Raw genomic sequence first — 17413 nt, forward strand, 5'->3', positions numbered from 1 at the left:
GAGAGGGGTTAGGGAGGAGACACAGGCGACCTGGTGGAGAAAAAGGAGAGTCCAAAGGGAGAGAGAGCAGTCAAGCCAGTAATCTCGCTCCCTAGTGAAAAATGGGTCCTGAAATTGGGTTCTTAAAGGTACAAAATTGGTAACAAATACATAAAAGTAAAAATTAAAAATCTAGAGTAGAGTTTGGAATTTCAAAAATATGATGTTAAAGAAAAGAAGAAGGAAAAGAAAGAGAGAAAAAATGAACAAACAAAAACAAACAAGGTCGCAAAAATTATAAAGAAAGTACAGGTACAAAATTGATAACTAATACCAAAAAGCAAAAATTAAAAATCTAGAGTAGAGTTTGGAATTTCAAAAATACAATGTTAAAAAAAAAAAGAAGAAAAAAAGAGAGAAAACAAACAAACAAAAACAAACAATGTCACAAAAATTATAAAGAAAATACAGGTACAAAATTGATATCAAATACCAAAAAGCATAAATTAAAAATCTAGAGTAGAGTTTGGAATTTCAGATATACAATGCTATATAAAAGAAGAAGAGAAAGAAACAGAGAAGAAGAAAAAAAAAGTCACAGAAATTATATTAAAAAAAAAACTATAGGTACAAAATTGATAACATATACCAAAAAGCAAAAATTAAAAATCTAGAGTAGAGTTTGGAATTTCAAAAATACAATGTTAAAGAAAAGAAGAAAAAAAAAAAAACAAGGTCAAAAAATTATAAAATATATATATATGAAGTTTGCTGAAGAAGAAAAAAATAGGGTCTTTTTTTTTTTTGCAAAGTAATAGGTTATAAAAGTGAAAATTAAAGGAACAATAGAGGACTTAAAATTTTTTTTAATTAAAAAAAAAGAAAGAATGATCATAAAAATAATAAAAATATATCTAGGACTTTCTTGGTTTTGTTGTGGGTGTTGTGGGTTCAGTTCATTTTTGGCTAGTTTCTTGGTCAGACTTATATTTCTCAAGATCTATAGGCCCCTTCCTATGTAGTCTGTAGTAACCACAGGGTTTTGATCTATTACCTGTAGCTTCCAAGGCGTTTCCCTCTGTTATATCTTCTTCTGTTTGCTAGTCTCTGGTTTCCGCCCTGACACAAAGGGGACGGTGGAGGACACTTTTTTTTTTTTTTTTTTTAGGCTTACTTGTTCAGTCGCGCTGTGGGGAGGGAGGGAGGGATGCTGCAAACAAATAACACTGGCATGGGCTCGCAGTGCCTCAGCCACCCTGGGTCTGCCCCCACTCACAGCGCGTGTAGCCACCCTGCCCGCACTGCTCGGGCTCTAGGTTGTTCCGCCGGGAACAATCCGAGGCCGGCCCTGGGCTGCATGCACCTCCCAGGTCCAAGCCGCTCAGGTTCAGGCACTCGGGTAGTCCTCAGAGGCGCAGACTCAGTTGGACCTGCGTTTTGTGCTCTTCCCAGGTTCGAGCAGCTCAGGCGATGAGGTGTTTGGCAAGCGCCAATGCTGCGACTTATCGCCTCCCCGCCACTCGGTTATCTGGGTGTAAAACCGGCGCACCTTCTCAGGGAGATGTTGACCGTCCAGACCCCCAAGAAGTTTTAGTTAGCAAAGAAGCCTGCTTACAGTTTTATTGATAATGTCTCTCTGGGGCTGCGCTTGCCCCCTTCCGGCTCTGGCTGCCTGTCACCGGAGGGGGAAGGTCTGCAGCCGGCTATCTCTGTTCAGTCCTTTGTTCCGTGCGCGGGCCTGGCAGTCTTAGGTTAGGGCTGGCTTTTCACGTGGTAGATATCCCACAGTCTGGTTTGCTAGCCCAAATTATTTCGCTCAGAGAGCGCTCAGGGTATTCAGGCCAGATTCTTACTCTCAGCGATGCAGCCCGCGCCGCGCCTCCCTGCCCAGCGCCCGCCCGCCAATGGTGGATGCAGGCATCTGCGCTGCTTCTCCGCTGGGGGATTTACCGTAGGGCTCACAATCTGCGAGTTTTAATTGTTTATTTATTTTTTCTCCCTGTTATGTTGCCCTCTGTGCTTCCAAAGCTCGGCACAGATTCGGCAGTGAGAAGGTTTCCTGGTGTTTGGAAACCTCTCTTTTTAAGATTCCCTTCCCGGGACGGAACTCCGTCCCTCCCTCTTTTGTCTCTTTTTTTTGTCTTTAATATTTTTTCCTACCTCCTTTCGAAGAGTTGGGTTGCTTTTCTGGGTGCCTGATGTCCTCTGCCGGCATTCAGAAGTTGTTTTGTGGAATTTACTCGACGTTTAAATGCTCTTTTGATGAATTTGTGGGGGAGAAAGTGTTCTCCCCGTCCTACTCCTCTGCCATCTTGGCTCCTCCTCCTAAATCATTCTTAATATTGTGAATTATCCAGTTCAAATTTTCTCTGCTATCTCTTACATTTGGCTTGTTTGAATAAGGATCCAAACACTGAGCTGTGTTATCTTTTAACATGTTCCTCTATCCCCTATTTTGTCTGTAAATTAGCAGACCTACAGTTGCTGTGTCAAGTGTGACCCTTCAAGCTGAATAGTTTATGGTTTCCCATTCTAGCTAACCCCGGGGTACTTCATCATACCCCTTAACCTGACGCCCGTCTTTATAACTAGACCCCTTATTAAACTCTCCTTAATTACCTCTTTGATGCCCACCACTCATACTATTCCATGGACATAAAAATTCCATGGACAGAGGAGCCTGACGGGCTATAGTCCATGGGGTTGCAAAAACTCTGACATGACTGAGCATGTATGCACTTACACCACTCCAGTACATGGTACTCAAATTTAGCTACTATCATCATATTGTTATTATATTGATTATGATAAAACTGAGATACCAAGAGACCATATTAACTTGCTAAGGTCATACAAATAGATTTCACTTCGTGAGAACCCTGGGGATGTAAGCTGCTTTATACATGCCCAGTGGTCTTCAGCAATCATTACTATTCCAGCTCCATCCACAAGGAAGAAAACAGGCGCAGAAAGGTTAAGACATTTACCTGAATGAGCACAGCTAGGGAAGGGCCGATCCTGGATTCAGACCCCAGACTTTGGGACTTAGCTTCTCCTAGGGTGACTTTTCCCCCCTGCCTGAAACTAAAATCCCATGCTGGTGCTCCATCCTGTCCTATATTCTTTTTGCAAAAGTCAAGACATCCCTGTTTCTTGTCACAGTCACCTCCGCCGTCTGAGTAGATAAAATCAGACTGTGAGTTCATTGGTCTATAAAAGCCGAGAGGGATTGGGACAGGGCATGAAGATGTGTGAATCTCAGCCAAATGTGTAATTTATTGCCGGAAGCCCTCCCACCCTCCATCCCCCACTCCCTAGAATCCAATCAGAACACTGTCTCCAGATCTCGCCCATCTGCCTTCAGTCATGTTGGATTCTGCGGGGGGATCTGTCAGGCAGTCAGACATGTCAGCTCCCTGGGACGGGAGTTTGCAGGGCCCACCCCAGCCCCATTGGATGGCTGACAGCCCTGGCCGGCAGGCTTGGGTGCTAGGCTTCTCAAGCAGAAGCGTTTGGGTCAGTGCGGTGCTGTCATCAATTATGGCCCGTGGCTGGGCAGCTGGTCATCCATCATGTCTTTCTGAGTTCCCTGGAACTGAATCACTGGGACCCTGCAGCCTATTCGTCTAGCTTTCAGTCTGAGATTTCATGGTCAGAATTAAAAGGCATCTGTTCTACCCTCTGTTTTGAAATTTCTTTGTATCTAAATTGTTACTATTTCTTTGGCTGTAGCCTTGTGAGCATTTAATGTCATAATACTGGGACTTTGGGATTCAGGGAAGTCCTTTAGTTTCATTTCAATTTCTTTTTCTGCTATTACATTCAGGAAAAAAATAATTTAACACTGCATATCAAAAAGTCAGAATACAATGATCCTGTTTTTTTTTTTTTAATAGAATTTTCTTTCTTTCTGTTGATTTCCCATCTATTAGTACATAATCTTAGAAAGATGTCTGGAGTGATCATCATCAAAGGTTAACTATGGTTATTTCTGGATGGTGGGACTTGGGGTTAAGTTTGGCATTTTTCCGTTGTACTTTCTTACAAAGACAGTCATAGTTTTCTTGAGAGAAGGAGATGTATAGGAGCTCTGAACTAAAGAGAAGTCACCCTAAAGATGTTCAAATCCAGATGAAGAAATAGAGGCTCAGAGAGGGAAATGGGTTTTATCTCAGGTCACAGTAATCTGACTGCTGAAGCAAGACCAGAACCAAGACGTAGATCTCAGACTGTTTTCCTCCAATATGCATTCATTCATCAAAAACAGAGCAAACCAAACAAACAAAAACAGTTTAGCAAACATACTTGGAAATAAGATGAATCCAAGGTACTCCCTGCCTTCAGGTAGACAGAAGGTGGAATCAAGGCTTGGGTTGTCATCGATGAACTTGTGGGGGACCAAGAACATAATGTTCTCGGGGGATGTGAGACCATAAAGGAGATAGAATAAAGCCAAGGCAAGAGAAGAGACAGGGCTTCCAGGAAGACTTCCTGGAGGAGAAGGTATTAGTTGTTGGTTAGATACAGAGTAGACAGGGAGGGGGTCTCAGGCAAGAGCAACAAGAGCCCATCTGTGGATGCAGGACAAAACAGGAGCCATTTGTCTGTTAATGACTCAGTACTAAGAGGTTAAAACACAAATGAGAACTGGAGGTGAGGCCCGGGGGAGGCATCAGGCTGGAGGGGTTGCCAGGGGCAAGTTAAAGCTAAACTCTCTAGAGCCTGGAAACCTCATGAGACTACAGACCTGGTCTCTGTTATTCACTGCATCCCAAGCACCTATGATCGATGCTCAGTAGATGGTTGCTAGGCAAATGGCTCAGCTAGGATGGCATCCCCTCCAGGAAGCCTGCTCCAGCTTCCTCCTCGCCCCAATGCCAAAACTGACCTCTCCCTTATTTCTGCTTCCTAGACCTTTGCTCATTCATTTTAGCATCTATAATAATCTGTCTGATAGAAGAGATCTTTTTGTTTTTTTCATGTCAGTCTTCCTCCTTTAGACCATGAACTTTAAGAAGGAAAGAAGCACTGATTCCTCTCCATGTCACTCCAGAGTGTCTGGTACACAGGAAGAACTCAACAGAGGCTTGATTAAAAGACATCTATTAGACTCCCCTTAGTCCAAGTCTTCTCACTAGACCCCACCAATTTATGGGGAGCCTTTCATTACACCTGGACACAATAGCTAAATTCTAAATAACTAAAGGGTTCTAGGTCTAGACTAGGGTCTGCAGGAAGGATTGTTCTGGGCTAGAGAGGACTGTAGTGGGTCTCTATTGGTTATTCTGGTTTAGGAATCATTATCCCTTCTTTCAGTTACACACTTTTGTTTTCCTCCTATTACTACTCACTGAATGCACTTTTGGTGGGAATGTCTCTGGCACGGTGATCCATCCAACCCTCAAATATTAGTGTTTTGCCAGAACACATGGGGCTTCCCCAGTGGCTCAGCAGGTAAAGAATTCACCTGCAATGCAGGAGTCACAGGAGACAAGGGTTTGATCCCTGGGTCAGGAAGATCCCCTGGAGGAGATCTCACTCCAGTATTCTTGCCTGGAGAATTCCACAGAGGAGCCTGGTGGGCTGCAGACCATGCAGTTGCAGAAGAGTTGGACATGACTGAAGCGGCTTAGCACATATGGCCTCCAGAACACAGGCTTCCCTGTCCTTCACTATCTCCTGGAGTTTGCTATTCTAATTTCATAATCTTTAAAAAGTCCAGAATAAAAACGTTGTTAAGAATTAGTATAGATGAGTGGCTGGACGAGTGATGAGGGGCTGGACAAGTGAGTAGTCCTTAATAGATATTGTGTTCGAGAGTCTGTGGTTTTCTAGCAATTCTACTCCAGTGTATCAGCCCAAGGGAAGTGAAAATACATGGATTTGGGCTTATGTACAAGTTACTGAGCAACCTGACTCATAACATCCAGATACTGGAAACAACCCCAAAGTCAATCAACTGCTGAACAGATAAACTGTTACATCCATAAAATGTGAAACTACTTAGCAATAAAAAGGAACAAACTACTGTTATACACATGGTTGAAGCTGGAACTGCACTCTGCCAAGTAAAAGAAACCAAACACAAGAGTACCTATTGCACAATTCCATTTCCATAAAATTCTATAAAAGACAAATACAGTCTGTAGTGACAGAAAGCAGATCAGTAGTTCTTTGAGGCTGGGGGAGGAGGATTGACTGGGAAGAGATACAAGGAAATACCTGAAGGTGATGGAAACGTTCTGAGTCTTGATTGTACAGGTATATACATTTGATAGACATTCATAGTGCACCTAAAATGTGAGCATTCTATGTTATATGGATTACAACTCAATGAAGTCGATTTTTAAAATGTTGGAATATTAAGTCAATAGAACAGCTAAGACTGTTCCTCCGTTAGGCTGGTACAATTGCAAGCCCTATTTCTCTCTCAGTGGGTTACACTCCTTTAAAATGATGCTATTCCTTTTCCTACAGATGGCTTGAAAAGATCTAATAAAGTCACATATTGAAAATCATAACAACAAGAGACTTCCCTTGTGATCCAGTTGGCTAAGACTCCAAGCTCCCAAAGCAGGGGACCCGGGGTTCCATCTCTGGTCAGGGAGTTGGATTCCGCATGCCGCAACTAAGTGTTCACATGCTTCATTCAGCTGAAGTTCCTGCATGCCAGCAACAAAGGTCAAAGGTCCTGTGTGCTGCAACTAAGACCCGGTGTAGCCACTAAATAAATAAAACTAAATATCAAAAGAGTAACAACTACAAAACCAACAGTAATGAGAAGGAGAAGAATGAAAGAGGCATTTACTGAAGATTCCATGTGGCCTAGGACCTTCAACAGCTCTGTAAGGTATGAACTATCATGAATCTCATTTCACAGATAGGAAAACTGAGGTACTGAGAACTTAAGTGACTTAAGTTCACAAAAAAAGTAAGAGAGCTAGAGTTCAACCCCAGATAATTTGAGGACAGAAGCACACTTTGGAGCTCTGACATTTGCAGGCTACAGGGTTCTGTATGAACTGTAAAATGTATAACTTTCTTCAATGTCTTCACTCAGAGGAAAAATGAGCAATGGGAAATACATGCTTTATGGCAAGCAAGGAATATGAGGGCCTTCATACCTTGCAGGTAACAGCTGTCTTACTCACAGGGTCCTTCATATGTTGAGAATGGACAAGAGTACCTTCTGTTTTTTTCCCCAACATTCTTTATAGTGAAATTCTCACATAGTGAAATTCACATTTACTTTATATCTGTCACTGACATTACCACAAAACCAATTAACAAATTAACAAAAGAGATCAACATTTGGGCAATGAGTAATGGCTGTTTCTCTCTCTCATGGTGCCCAAGGGTAGACAAGATAAATGAAATTGAAGGATGACTCTGATTACCTGGACAGAAACATGAATAATTACAAGGCCATCAACAGCCCCTGGGCTGCCATTCATTGGAAAGTCAATTCTTGGTACTAACCCAGCAGATCTGTGCAGCCAGTATGGCCAGGCTGGTCTTGAGTCTGGAGGTGACCATCTTCTCTGAGGCCAAGGAACTTATGGCATTTCCATGTTGGACTTGGTATGGCACAGGAGAAGTGAGCACAGGGGGAAAAAGGCATGCCCAAAGGCATGGGATGTGTCATTGGCTAAAGACTTAGCCTCCTTCAGCTTTATCCCTTGGTACTCAGCTCATCAATTATCCCTGAAAGCAGCTGATGGAAGAAAAGCTCATCATGGGAACTGGAGCTGAGTCAAAGTTATAAAGCCTGGTCATATGTACTGGGTATATAGTTCTGGATTCAGACTGCCCACATTCAAGTCCTGACTAGGTCAATCCTAAAAGCTGACTCTAGGGAAACAAGTTAACTCTGTGCCTCAGTTTCCTCATTTGTATTGTCTGAGATTTAAATCAAGAGTGCTTAGCAGTGTCTGGTACATAGTAAAAACTCACGAAGTGTTAGTTTTGATGCCATAACCACAGAAACTGGTACAATTCTGAGATGCAACTTCTTCACATTTTGAAGTTCTGAAAGCATCTTAAAATTTATATGTTTTCTATAAATACAAATTATTCAAAGACTTCAAATAGCCAAAGAAATCTTGAGGAAAAAAACAGAGCCGGAGGTCATGCTCCTTGACTTCAGACTTATTATATAGCTACAGTGATCAAAACAGCATAGAGCTGGCATAAAACTAGGCTCAGTTGTGACCTACTCTTTGCGACTCCATGGACTGTAGCCCACAAGGCTTCTTGGTCCATGAAACTTTCTAGACAAGAATACTGGAGTGGGTTGCCATTTCCTACTCCAGGGGCTCTTCCTGATCCAGGGATTGAATTTGCAACTCCTGCATTGGCAGGAGGAACTACTGCTTCACCTGGGAAGCCCCAACAGACACATAAATCAATGCAATGTAATAAAGAGCCCAGGAACAAACCTATCACTTACGGTCAATGAATCCAGCGGTCCCTAAACTTTTTGGCACCTGGGACTGTTTTCGTGGGAGACAACTTTTCCATGGACAGGGGCCAGGCCAGAGGGGAGGGTGAGGTGGATGCGGATGGTTCAGGCAGTAATGCAAGCGATGGGGAAGGGTAATTAAGAGTCGCTCGTTTGCCCACCACTCACCTCCTACTGTGCGGCCAGGTTCCTAACAGGCTGCACACTGGTACCAGTCTGAGACCAGGGGGTTGAATTAATTTATGACAACAATAGATAATGGAGAAAAGGCAGTCTTTTCAAGTGATGCTGGGGAAACTGAACAGTTACACATAGAAGAATGAAATTAGAACATTTTCTCAAACCATATGCAAAAATTAACTCAAAATGGGCCGAAACATAAGACCAGAAACCATAAACTCCTAGAAGATATAACATAGGCAGAACACTCTTTGAGTCAAAGGAAACAAAAGCAAGAATAAACAAGTGGAGCCTAATGAAACAGAAATGATTTTACACAGCAAAGGAAATATCAACAACAACAAAAAAGCATCCTACTGAATGGGAGAAATGACTTGTAAATGATATGACTGATAAGGGGTTAATATCCACAAGATATATACAGCTCATTCAATTCATTGTCAAACACCCCCCCACCCCAAACAACCTGATTAAAAAATGGGCAGAAGACCTGCACAGACATTTTTCAAAGAAGACACACAGATGGTCAACAGGCATATGAAAAGATGTTCAACATCATTAACCATCAGAGAAATGCAAATTATAACCACAATGTGATGTCACCTCACACCTGTCAGAATGGCTGTCATCAAAAAACACAAATCACAAATGCTGGTGAAAATGTGGAGAAAAGGGGACCCTTGTACACTTGCATTCAGCCACTGTGGAAAACAGTATGGACATTCCCAGAAATACTAAAAACAGAATTATCGTGTGATCTAGCAATTCCACTCCTGGGTAAATATCTGAAGAAAATGAAAACACTAATTTGAAAAGATACATAGTTCACGGCAGTGTTATTTACAATAACCAAGATGTGGAGGCCACCTAAGTGTCTGTCAACAGAGGAATGGATAAAGTAATTTTCCATGGCATATGCCAGTCATAAACTAGAATGAAATTCTTCCAATGGATATAACAAAATATAAACAGACTCACAGATACAGAGAACAAATGAATGGTTATCTGTAGGGAGAGAGAGGGAGTAAGGGGCAAGATAGGGATCAAGGATAAAGAGGTACAAGCTATTTTACGTATAAAATAAATAGGCTACAAGATATATTGTACAGCACAGAGAATAAAGCCAATAGTTTATAATAACTTTAAACAGAGTATAATCTATGAAAATGTTGAAGCACTATTTGTACACCTGAAACTAACATAACATTGTAACTAAGTATTAATAGGGCTCAAATATATGCTATAGATGAGGATACAATGGCAGGATTTTGCTCAATGAACGGAGCAGTGGGTTTTGCCAATCCTTAATATACACATGCTCTTCTCACCGCAGGACCTTTATATATGCTGTTCTTTCAAGTTCCCCACTCTACCTTCTTCATCTGCTTAATAACTTATTCTTTCAGTTCAGTTCAGTTCAGTTGCTCAGTTGTGTCCGACTCTTTGCAACCCTATGAATCGCAACACGCCAGGCTTCCCTGTCCATCACCCGGAGTTCACTCAAACTCACATCCATCGAGTCGGTGATGCCATCCAGCCATCTCATCCTCCATTGTCCCCTTCTCCTCCTGCCCCCAATCCCTCCCAGCATCAGGGTCTTTTCCAATGAGTCAACTCTTCGCATGAGGTGGCCAAAGTATTGGAGTTTCAGCTTTAGCATCAGCCTTTCCAATGAACACCCAGGACTGATCTCCTTTAGAATGGACTGGTTGGATCTCCTTGCAGTCCAAGAAGACTCCAAGAGTCTTCTCCAACACCACAGTTCTAAAGCATCAATTCTTCGGCGCTCAGCCTTCTTCACAGTCCACCTCTCACATCCATACATGACCACTGGAAAAACCATAGCCTTGACTAGATGGACTTTTATTGGCAAAGTAATGTCTGCTTTTGAATATGCAATCTAGGTTGGTCATAACTTTCCTTCCAAGGAGTAAGTGTCTTTTAATTTCATGGCTGCAGTCACCATCTGTAGTGATTTTGGAGCCCAGAAAAATAAAGTCTGACACTGTTTCCCCATCTATTTCCCATGAAGTGTTGGGACCAGATGCCATGACCTTAGTTTTCTGAATGTTGAGCTTTAAGCCAACTTTTTCACTCTCCTCTTTCACTTTCATCAAGAGGCTTTTTAGTTCCTCTTCACTTTCTGCCATAAGGGTGATGTCATCTGCATATCTTTACTCCCCACCATTAATATCATTTCCTTAGGAAGGTCCTCCCCATCTTGCCTGTTTAGATTAAAACTTTCTAGTATCACCTGAGATTTCATTATAGACCCAGTCACAGTTGCAGTTTTGTGTACACTACACAAAGTGTGGCTGCTCTCTGTCCCTTTCAATAGACTCAAAGCTCCATGAGAGGAAGGGACTGTATCTTGTCTTACTCATCCATGTTTCTGTTTATCATGGTGTCTGGCACAGAGCAGGAGCAGCAGGTGTATCTTTTGGTTGAATAAATAAATGAATGTGTTCTGGAGAAATCATGGACCCAGTTTGGAGAGTCTGGCATCTCAATTTTTGTGTTGTGTTAGTTGCTCAGTCATGTCCTACTCTTTGGGACCCCCATGGACTGTAGCCTGCCACTCTCCTCTGCCCACGGGATTCTCCGGGCAAGAATACTGGAGTGGGTTGCCATGCCTTCCTCCAGGGGATCTTCCCGACCCAGGGATCAAACCCAGGTCTCCTGCATTGCAGGCAAATTCTTTACTATCTGAGCCACTGGGGAAGCATACATTTGAATGAAAATTAAATTGCAGTGAAAACTAAGCTCCGTGAGGACAGGAGTCTTGTCTGCTTTGATTTGTGGTGATCCAGCACGTACACGTTTTAAAGAATAATTATTTCTGTCCTTACCACATCTCATCTCTACTACCTTTGAGAGTTATAAAAGCAGGTATTATATCCTGGGCCCTTGTAGGACAGCAAGTCATAAATCTGCAGCCAAAGCTCAGACTGGTTTTGCAAGCTTCAGCTCAGTGAGTCCATCTCTCACTAACACTGCATCTTAAATTAGACAGTGCTACGTGGCTTCCCCACAGACAATTTAACATGTAGGTAATATTCAAAGTTGGACTCGCTGCCCCTCTAAATCCTCGCAGATCAAGCTCAATGAACAATGAATAAATGCAGGTTTCTTTAGTACCCAGGATCTCCCTCTGTGTCGCAGTTTACCAGAAAGATTACTTCATCCTCACAAGGTGTGGCAGAGGGTAAAGTGTCCAGGTGGCATGGAGAGGTGAAAAGAACATGGACTGGGCGATAAATTAGTTTGGGTTCAAGTTCCAACTCTATTGAACACTATGAACCAGCAGGGACTTCCCTGGTGGTCCAGTGGTTAAGAATCTGCCTGCCAAAGCAGAGCACATGGGTTTGATCCCTGATCCAGGAGGATTCCACATGCCACAGGGCGACTAAGCCTGTGTGCCACAACTACTGAGCCTACAATACTAGAGTCTGCTTCGCAACCGGAGAAGCCACCGCAGTGAGAAACCCGAGCACCACGAGGAAAAGTAGCGCCCGCTCGATGCAACTACAGAAAGCCTGCAAAACAATGAAGACCTCAGTGCAGCCAAAAATAAATGAATGAAAAAATTTAAAAAGAGTATATCCTGATTACTTTTTAAAAAAGAAATGGAGGGAAAGTGGATTATGAAGCAGTATATATGATGTTAAGAACTTTTAACATACGATTTCATTCAATTTATAATCTACAGAGTATTAAAATGCCATTTGAATAATTAGGAATGGAGATTCAGAAAGAGAAACAGCTTCCTCAAGGTCAAGCAGTTGTTAAGTAGCAGGGATTGGAACCCAGACCTCTTTGACTTCAAAGTGAAGCTTTTTCCTTTCCAGCAGTCACCAAACCTTTTGGCACCAGGGGCCAGTTTCATGGAAGACAGCTTTTCCACAGACCGGGGTGGCGGGGTTGGTTTTGGGGTGATTCAAGTGCATTATAGTTATTGTGCACTTTATTTCTATTATTATTACATCAGCTCCACCCCAGATCATTAGTCATTAGATCTGGAGGTGGGGGACTCCTGCTTTATACCATCTTACCTTATGCCCTGGCTGTGCGGTCTTGAGCAAGTTGCTTCACCTCTCTGATCCTGCATTTCCTCATCTGTAACTAAGATGATTACCTACCCCCAAAAGCTGCCCCAAGGATCCAGAGATAATGCCTATGTAAGGCAGTATACAAACGCCAGCTGTTACCATGCCCAGTATCCACGGACAGGTAGATCAGAAGGAATAAATTCTTTTGTTGGTCTTTTTAAGGCAGAAAAGAGCTCTTATTATTCCTAAAAGAGTTCTCACAGCTGGAGAAGCAGCAATGTAATTCCTGCAATAAAAGTGGAAGTGGGGGAACCGAAAGGCAATACAACTCTCCTCCAAGCCAGCCTGTTTTTATTTGTTACCAGAATACAATTTCAGATTCGATTGCTTATTCTTCATCTGAAGCATGAGCCTTTATTGCCCAGCTGTTGGGAACAAGAACAGAGCTGTTAAACACTGCTCCACGCCCTGGCCCTGCGCCAGATGCCTGCCCTGCAGAGGACTCGGCACCCATGCTAGGAGCAATGCTGCTTCCTCGAACCAATTGCCCCGTGGTGCTCCCAGCCTTCCACCCCACCCCCACCTCCCCCTGTACTGGTCCCAGAACCCATGAGAACGTGTTATCTACCCTCTGCACTGTCACCTGTTAAAATGGCCCCTCAGAGCCGCTAGGTGAGCACTTGCTGTGACATCCTGGTTGGCCCCAAGTAACGATGCTTTTCCCAGGACTCCAGCTCTGACCTTGACTCAGCTTACCTGTTTGCTGAGATTTGCTTCTGGATAAGCTTCCACCCCATGAGGAAACCGGGGGTTGTTCATACTCACAATGATCAGAAACCCAGGCTCTTTTTGCAGTAGAGGGAAGAGAAGAGAGGAAATAAACGTGGAGGGAACAGAGGTGGAGAAGAGACAGCACTGCCCTCAAAGAGCCTGCAATTTGCGAGGAGACAGAAATGTAAACAGGTGAAAACAACAGTGATGTCTTCTTTGACACTTGGGATGTGCCAGGCACTGCTCCATGTGTGTCAGATCATTGAGTGCACTTTAAACCTCACAATAATTCCAAGAGGAAGGTACTACCACTGCCCCCCATTCCATAGATGAGAGCACTGAGGCTAATGACCAAGATCCTGGCTCGTAAGTGGTGGAAGCAGCATGTTGGGTTTCAAGAATCTATGTTCTTCAGCACTGCATTATAGCTTCAAGCAAATGATTAGAATACAGTTAGAATGAAAAGGAGTTTTAAAGATCATTCAGAGACATCACAGTGGAGACAAAGGTATGTATAGTCAAGTTCAGTTCAGTTCAGTCGCTCAGTCATATCCGACTCTTTGTGGCCCCATGGACTGCAGCACACCAGGCTTTCCTGTCCATCACCAGCTCCCAGAACTTGCTCAAACTCATGTCCATCGAGTCAGTGATGCCATCCAATCATCTCATCCTCAGTCGTCCCCTTCTCCTCCTGCCTTCAATCTTTCCCAGCATCAGGGTCTTTTCCAAGGAGTCAGTTCTTTGCAACAGGTGGCCAAAGTATTGGGAGTTTCAGCTTCAGCATCAGTCCTTCCAATGAACATTCGGGACTGATTTCCTTTAGGATGGACTGGTTTGATCTCTTCGCAGTCCAAGGGACTCTCAAGAGTCTTCCGTAACACCACAGTTCAAAAGCATCAAACATACAGTCAAAGCTATGGTTTTTCTAGTAGTCATGTATGGATGTAAGAGTTGGATCATAAAGAAGGCTGAGTGCTGAAGAACTGATGTTTTCAAATTGTGGTGCTAGAGAAGACTTTTGAGAGTCCTTTGGATGGCAAGGAGATCAAACCAGTCCATCCTAAAGGAAATCAACCCTGAATATTCAGTGAAAGGACTGATGGCTGAAGCTCCCATACCTTGGCTACCTGATGCGAAGAGCTGATGGGAAAAGACCCTGATGCTGGGGAAGACTGAGGGCAAGAGATGGGGACGATAGAGGATGAGATGGTTAGATAGCATCACTGACTCGATGGATATGAGTTTGAGCAAACTCCAGGAGATGGTGAAGGACAGGGAAGCTTGATGTGCTGAGTCTATGGGGTCGCAAAGAGTCAGACTTGACTGAGTGACTGAACAACAACAGGGGACAGAGGCAATCCTATGTATAAAGGCCCTGAGGTACCAGAGAGCCTGTGCATGGAGGAGGCAAAAAATAATAACTGACTGCCATTGGAGCATAGGCGGAAGGAGAAGATGGGAGAGTGTGAGGGCGTGATTGAAAGCGTGGGTTCTCACTGGGCTGGAAAGAGCCCTAAATGCCAAGTTAGAACCTTGGGCTGGGGCCTAGTAAAATGGGGATCCACTGACATTTAGGAAGGAAAGGGACATGAGTGGTTTAGATCTGGAAACACCCTCTCTGCCAGTAATGTGAAGGTTGGATTTAAGAATGGAGGAGACAGGAAGGGGCAGAGAGGCTGTCTCAGGGTGGAGACTGAGAACAGTCACCATCTCCTTTTATCTCCTATTTTTGAAGGGTTTTGGGGGTCCCCAAGGATCCCCACGCTTCACGTGGGCCCATCAACCTGAAGGTGTGTTTATTGGCAGTAGTGGTATAACCAATACCTGATTCATGTTGATGTATGGCAAAAACCAATACAATATGGTAAAGCAATTAACCTCCAATTAAAACAAATAAATTTATATTAAAACTAATAGTAATAAAAAAAAATAAAGTGGATTGCAAGGTTTCCAAGGAATGAAATTTGGCTAGTGACACTGAATCAGAACAGGACCCTGTGGTCCTTGCTCCCCTAAGTCTTCTGCCTGCCTTTTGTCTGTGGAAAGCTTTAGTCAAAGAACAAGTTTGATCAGAGAAGTGATAACAGGTGGAAACAAAGGAAAACAGTCAAAGGAGACTGAATAATAATGTTGTAGTCGCTAAGCATAGTCAGGGACCTTTCGTTCTTTCTCAGGGGTTATAAATAATATTCTGAGCCACATCCTGTGAGCTGTCTTACAGATACTAAAACACTAGGGTGAAGAATTTGACTACCTCATGACCATGACATAAGCTGCCACAATTCCAAGAACTGGCCTCAAAGAAATCAGAACAAACGGGCCATGGGACTGAAGATTAACTGTACCTAGAACAACCAAGGTGATGCTGATCAGACTACCAATGACCAATCTGAAGATGAATGTCAGAGCTGACTCTTCTCTTTCTGCATGCAGCCCCCTCCTTCTGTCTACAAAAGCTCTTGCCCCACTGGTTGCCAGCGTGGGGAGTCGACCTCTGGACAGATGTCCACCTGCCCCACCGCCCCATCCCCAGTGGCTGGGATCTGAAATAAACTTTCCTTTCCACCAACCTGGCTTTTGAGCGGCATGAAGCCAGACTCCACACATGCCTTTGGTAACAACACAATGGACAGAGAAGCCACTGGGCCCCTCCAAGTCTGAAAAGTCTAATGAAACAGATTTCTGGGCATTTGCAAAGGACAGGAAGCCACTCGCCATTGATGAGCAGTCTGGAGGGCATTTGAGCTTCTCCTGCTTTGAGAAACCTCCTTGTCCTCCACTGAGAGTAGCTTGGTGGCACCGACCTGCCCCACCTCCCTGCAGCTGTGAAGGTGGCTGGGACTTGTCACACAATTTCATTTCCTCAACTGTGTTTGGCCCAGGGATGGACTGTGCAGGCAAGAAGAAGCAACCAAGTTCTTCTGTCGCATTAGACATACGGATGCCAGGTTAGAGAAGGGCCCCACTGATGACCAGCATGACTGATCTGTGTGGAGAAGGAACCTAAAAATGAAGCAATGTCAAGGAAAACAGGACCAGAGATGGAGAATGACAGAGTCTCGATTATACAGCCAAGCCTATGGATAGAGCTCAGCCTGAAGCCTACTAGATTTATCTGCAACTTACATACATCTCTTTCCAGCAGTGCTGACCAATTGGAATTGAATCTCATTGGCTTATTCCCGGCAACAAAGGATAAGATGATTGGGATGGCATCACTGGCTCAATGGGCATGCATTTGAGCAAACTCCAGGAGAGAGTGAAGGACAGGGAAGCTTGGTATGCTGCAGTCCATGGGGTCACAAATAGTCAGACACAACTTGGTGACCGAAAAACATCAACAACCCCTCTTGGAGTCAAGATCTAGTGTGTGAGTTGGACCACATCACATTCACATAAACCTAAAGTAGGGATGGGTGGCTTCTAAGCAAAACCTAAGTCTTATTACCAAAAGAGAGAGAAATTGTTTGGGGAAAGGCAAAAGATAATAGATGTATTCTACAACCTCTTGCAATACAGATGTTAAGATGACATCCTTTTATCCAAATGCATTTGTCCTAGAGCTGGGTTGTTTAGAGAATAATTCCACCAAGGCTAGGGCTCTTGGGGTGGGAGGTACCTGGGAAGTGACCCTCTTTATTTCAATCTCTGTTCTTAACCCCAGCTCCTGGTCACTCTGCCCTACCAAAAGCCATTGGGTCAGATAAAATCCCAAATTTTGTTTCTGTGAGCCAGAGACCTCTGCCTCCAAGTTCTCATGACTTCGCCCTCACATTAGCATTCATGAACTCAAACTGTCAGGGAGTCTCCGGTAATTAGAAGCAATAAACAAATGCTAATTAGCACTCTGGCGGTACCCAGAGGATGCCACAGGCAGAGACCCAAGCCCTGTGTACGTGTGTGTTTCCAGGATTCCTTGAATTCCCACAGCTAAGATGCCTTTATGAAGCTTCTCGATGAAGAAAGAACTCAG

This window comes from Bos javanicus, chromosome 25 (genome assembly GCF_032452875.1).
Source record: "Bos javanicus breed banteng chromosome 25, ARS-OSU_banteng_1.0, whole genome shotgun sequence".
In the NCBI taxonomy this organism is placed as follows: Eukaryota; Metazoa; Chordata; class Mammalia; order Artiodactyla; family Bovidae; genus Bos; species Bos javanicus.